General features: G+C 42.1%; 1 long non-coding RNA gene across 1 annotated transcript; it reads right to left on the bottom strand.

Moving 5' to 3' along the window:
- Positions 1-2693: 2693 nt before the first annotated feature.
- LOC142164176 (uncharacterized) lies at positions 2694-5185 on the bottom strand. Its single transcript, XR_012694741.1, has 2 exons — positions 3977-5185; positions 2694-3006 (listed from the first exon to the last, which is right to left on the bottom strand). It is a non-coding gene; the product is annotated as an uncharacterized LOC142164176 (long non-coding RNA).
- Positions 5186-5968: the final 783 nt, after the last annotated feature.

Genomic DNA, 5968 nt, shown 5'->3' with positions numbered 1-5968 from the left:
TAGAGCGGTGGCGACTGGAGACACACACTTTTCACTTGCCCACTGGAGAGGCCACCATCACGCTGAAGGATGTTCAGGTTTTGTACGGGCTGCGCGTAGATGGACGGGCCGTTGCACTGCCCCAGTACATTAGATCCATGACGCGTGGACAGTATTTGGATATGATGGGGCAGTATACTGATTATAGATCTCAGGGTGACGCTGTACAAAGAGGGAGCAGTCGCGTTGCTTTGTTAGCCATTAGAGATCATATGGCATTTTTACACCCAGACATTACCGGCGAGACGGAGGATCTCCATATTGAGCGGTACACGAGGTTGGCGCTGCTCCTGCTTTTCGGGGGTGTCTTGTTCCCGAACACTTCGGGAAGTCTAGTGAGTATGCGCTTTCTCCATCACCTGCAGGAGCTAGATGATTTATCCCTGTACAGCTGGGGTGCTGCTATTCTCACATACTTGTATAAGAGCATGTGCCGGGCGAGCATGCTTTGCCAGGTGGACATATGTGGTTTTCTGCCCCTTCTATAGGTGACAACATTTTCGAATACTCTGTTCATTACTCCGAATTCTATATAGTCGAAATGACTCTTAAATTTTACGTCAACCTTTTATCTTAAGTTTGTGCCTGGCAGCGGATCATGCTATTGCAGCCACCTCTACCACCACTAGAGCCCGGTGAGACTCATCCATTTCTCCCTCTAGCTTCTAGGTGGGTTCTCCGGCGTGGGAACTACCGAGGGACCAATGCTTATCATAATCTTCCCCTTGTCAGGGATGTGTTAGATATGCTGGTGGCCAGACAGGTAAATATGTACATACACTTACTTGTTATAAATTGAGTTGTGTTGCACATACTCACTTTTATGTTATTATTTGGTAGTTCATGTGGACGCCATACATCGACGAGTTGCTAGCTCAGCTGCCCGATTATTGCTCAGTCGACCGACTGCTTTGGAGCACCTTCGTCCCGATGATCTTTTTCGATATGGTTGAGTATCATGCCATAGAGCATGTGCTTCGCTAGTTTCACCGTCCCCAGCCTATACCGGGGGAGCCTGCATGGGTGCCTACACACTATCAGCAGGATGACCGTACCAGGGTGGACGATAGATTTATGGGATGGCTAAAGCAGCATGTACATAATTGGGAGCATCGAGGTGACCGTATTTCGCCACCACCTTCATTTACCCAGAAGGCCACTATTTAGCTGTATACGTCAGGGTACCGCCGTCACACCCGACTGATGATTGGGAACCCCATTCATGTACTTGGAGAGCGCTACAGACCATACGCCGGGAGGCACGAGGCACTGGTATATTTTTGTGGCTTATTAATATCTTATATTTGTGATATAGCGTTATTTAATTAATATCTTAAGTGTTTCACAGGCTATTAGGCATCACCTGGTCTACCAGTTGGGACAGGAGATGCAGCAGCATGCCGACAGTGCTGCACTCGTTGAGTATGGCCGGCGGGTGGCAGATTTGGCTCGTCGGACCCTATTTCAAGCAAGCGATGGCGCGAGGTGGATCACGAGGCTTAGTATGCGGTGCCAGAGGACTACCATCGGGGTAGGGCTATCCCGCGAGGCAGGGGTAGGGCATGAGGAAGGGGTACCCACGAGGCAGGGGTGCCCCATGGGGTTGCGGGGGACGACGAAGAGGTGGTCCCCAGCAAGGGGGCGTTGAGGCACCTGTCGACCCACCTGTTGAGGGACATGATGAGGATCTTGGAGATGAGGATCTTGGAGATGATCAGCTGGGTTATATGCCTCAGGTAGATGAGCATTCCAGTAGCATGTCGTCGTACAACCTTCAGCTATCTCTGCCAGCATCGCAGGTCACCCCGTCAGGAGCATTGTTGATCACGGGTACATTCAACGGGGATGTAGACCAGTACTTTGCAGTCCCATCTACTGCAACTGAGGATCGGCCGACCCGGGATGTGGATGGCGGGCGCAGGTTGAGTTATGCCTCATCCCCGGCGGTTGATGCGGATCTACCAATGGCGCAGGTATGTTTGTATTACTGTAAAATTTCAATTTGTTTTCTTTTCCTTAATGAGCTGCCATTAATTAATTTTTAACTTTCTTATGAAGACTTTGTCCCAGCCCATCTTTGAGGCCACTACATGCTTTGATGAGAACACTACAGATGCATATACTCAGGAGGGAGACGAGAACACGGTGAGAAAATATTTTTTGACTTAACACGTACAATACTAATATACATTTTTACATGCTAAGCTTAGTACTTGTTTTGTAGGTTACTGAAGGCCTGACGGCCTCTTCTGCCGATCCTACCAGCTGTGGTGCCTATACTGCTGCACATCCTTACATATAGAGGTGGCTTGATGATGATGATCCAGATAGTGTACTCGGGCGACAGGGGATGCGACTTAGGCCAGCAGCAGCACTGAAACACACATGCCGCGGGACACATTGATTTACTTATGTTTTTACTTTGTGTAAATAGTACATTATGTAAATAATGGTAACAATTATGTTTTAGAAACAATTTTATTTTAACTGCGTTTGAACAACAATTTTACTTTAACAGTACAACACAAACACAAACCTTGCAAACCTAACACAAAAACAAACAGTAGAACTAATGAAAACACTTGACAAAGGAAACATAAAGATACACTACACCGCTCAACACGTACATGCCATTGTTTAGTCACTACCGCCTAGTATTCTCTACTCCAACCACTTGAGCTGGTCTTCCAGCTTTTTTTTTCTTCTTCGACCTCCTTGAGTTTCGCTTTCAACTCCGCAATTTCTTGCTTGGATTGGCGCTCTCTGTTCCGCTACCCCGTACACACATTATGAAGATGATACAACTTGTCTTTGTAGTATTCTTGCTCACATGGTTCATCAATCCACACCTTAAAATTGCATGTAGGTACGTCGGGTAGACTATAAAACTTGTTCATACACGCCTAGTAGCGGCGTCCGGCTTCTTCCCAACAATCGTACACCATGCTTTTGGTTCCGCAGTCGCACCTTGGGAAATAAAGGGGTTGTTGAGACATTTCTTAAAGAGAAACTTTGGTTTTATGGAAATATTTGCTATAGGTTGTTGTTAAGCGCAGAAAATAACTAGAATGCGCTCGTTATTTATAGGCAAGATTTCACATAAAATGTAGTATTATACCACGCTTTACATATTAAATTTCACTGAAACGAAACTGTTTTTTCACATGGTTTTCAGCTTTTTCAGAACGACAAGAAAACTCAATAAAACATAGTATTATACCTTTCACACCTCCTTTTTCACTACACCCCGAAAGGTATAAAGGAGTTTTTTCCAAATTAAAGTGACAATCGAAACAGGACTTATTTTATTACAAGTTCAGAGTCGCCACTTGGGATAGTTTTACGGTGTCCCAAATTACCGGTTAAAATCCCGAATCGAGGAAAAGATTGACTCTGTATTACAGTCCGCGAACACAGAAATCCGGGTAAGGAATTCTATTAACCTGGGAGAAGGTGTTAGGCATTCCCGGATTCCGTGGTTCTAGCACGGTCGCTCAACTATTATAGTTGGCATATTATCTGATTTTAATACATCTTTGAAACTTATGTACATTTTAACTTTAAACCCGCTTTTATATTTTTTTGTGAAAAATCAAGGTTATTTAAAACACATCGTAAGCCACACTACATGAAATGCACCCGCGGTTCACGATACGCTTTATTTAACCTTGTTAGAAATTGGAGTCGGGTCACATGAAATGCTCACCCGAGCCTCTTTAATCTAATTTGACGTAGTTCAGTTGATGAATAACAACCCAATTTCTATACTGTGACAAAATCATGTTCAGTTATAACCAATTCGAGTAAACACAAACAGATAACCAAGCAAGCAAATTCAAAACCACGGAGAATATTTACAGAAATAACGGGATTGCATCACCAAACAAATAATTAACATCAAGCTCGAATAAAACAAATAGAGTATGAAAGAGTTGACCTTATTATAGCCGGAAAATTGATCGTTTCACTATTTTGAACTCATAAATGTGACCGTAGACGGACCTCGACTTAGCACCGCAAAACTCAAACAAACCCGGATTCAACACCAAACGAGCTCAACCAATGAACTTCCGACATTAAAACTCCAACTCAGTTTCTATTTTGATTTTGCTCTTTTCGAAATGAAATTAAATCAATAGGAACCAGCAGAAAGGAACCAGCAAATCAGTTGTCATCGCGTAGATACAAAGAGACATAAAAACGGCTACTTATGCAAAATCAACAGAAAGAGAAAAGAAGAAGCCAATAGAACAGAATAAGGTGAGCTCTCTTCAATTAAAATTTCCCTCTGAGCAGTATACACAAGCAAAAAGGAAACCATGACCAACTCTTTCACTATGTGAAAATCAGCAAGTACAAAGGAATCTGGTAATGAAAATTTGAACGAAAACAGCGACAAATCGCTACAGGGACTTGAACCAACAAAACTCGACTCCGACTAACACCTTAGATAGGAAACCGAATCGAAAATCAGAAGAAAACCAGAAGTTGACATGAAAATTGAAAGGATTGAGTTCGAAATCAGAATGAAATAAAAGACGTTCGTTCACCTCCCCTGTTCTCATTGTCCGCTTTGTGTGTTCCGAGGAAGCCGAGTCCTTGTTTTTGGGGTCTAGGTTTGCTGTTCTCTTCTTCAGTAAGAGTGAGATATGGGAGATGGGAGCTTGGCGAAGGTGAGCAGGGGTGTGCGTTCAACAACTGGTCTTGAATGGTCGACCAGACCCACCGGTGATCAAATCCGGCGATTGGTTAGGGAAGCTTAGGGAGTTCGACCATCTGCTTCGGAGATGATGATAAGGATGTGGCTATGGAGGAATTAAGGGTGGCTCTTTGGCGTGGAGGTCCAGAGGTGATCAGCGGCTGGTGGCCGACTGATGTTCCGCCGGTGATGAGGAAAAGAGGGGGTCGTTTGGAGAAGATAAGGTCAGGAGGTAGGGGTATGATTTGTTTTTTGGTTGTTTTCTGAAATTGCGGCGCTTTAGATCTTTTTTAGAGTCCCTCTTTCTTAGACGTATTTTAGGTGTAGGTACTATTATATAGGGGTAGGGATTAGGTTAGGGGTATGAGCCTAGGAGTTATGAGCTCGGAAACTATGGGCTAGGTCCAAAATTAGGCCTAAAAATGAGTTACTCGAGCCCAACCTTTATTCTTTCCACGCGAATGAGATTAAAATACGATCTCATTTATTAATTAGTTATACTTAAATAAAATAACTATTAAAATAAGACTGACCATTAAAACAACACTATTTTTGGTATTCAGGATTAAAAATAACTACAAAATATTAATGAAACTATTTTTTTTTTGTAATTTTCGTTTTCTTGTAATAAAAAAAAAGTAAAAGAGTAAAAATGAGTTGAAATAGCTATATTAGGCCTAAATTAAATACTTACGTTCTAAAATATGAAAAATCTTGGGGAGGGTAAAAAATCACATGTCTACAATACCGCGATTTACATATTAAATTTTTCTGCAAGAAAACTGCTTTTTCACATGGTTTTCAGTTTTTCCAGAATGACAAGACAGCTCAAAAAACCGTAGTATTATATCGCGCTTTACATATTAAATTTATTTTTTAATATTATTTTTTTTTGTATTTTTTACAAACACCAATAAGTTTAATATTTGAACAACTATATCAAAAGGTCATGTTAAAAAATAAGATGTACCAAGATTATGGAACATAATTTTATTTGATAGATATTGCAACATACACAAGTACAGACACGTATTACAAAAAATAATACAAAAACAAAAGACTAGGGGTATCCTTGATAGTTGGGTACATTCGACGAACTTGCATCAGAAGCTGGATTATCACTGCCGCGCACACCACCTGAATGACATTTATGACGGTTATGTCCAGTTTGAGAGCATATGCCATATTTACGCGCATAAACGGTGTCACCAACATCCATTTGGTTCCGTA

This window comes from Nicotiana tabacum, chromosome 9, assembly GCF_000715075.1.
Source record: "Nicotiana tabacum cultivar K326 chromosome 9, ASM71507v2, whole genome shotgun sequence".
Taxonomy (NCBI): Eukaryota; Viridiplantae; Streptophyta; class Magnoliopsida; order Solanales; family Solanaceae; genus Nicotiana; species Nicotiana tabacum.
Note: the sequence above shows the minus strand (reverse complement) of the source record. Positions and strands in the feature narration are given on the sequence as shown.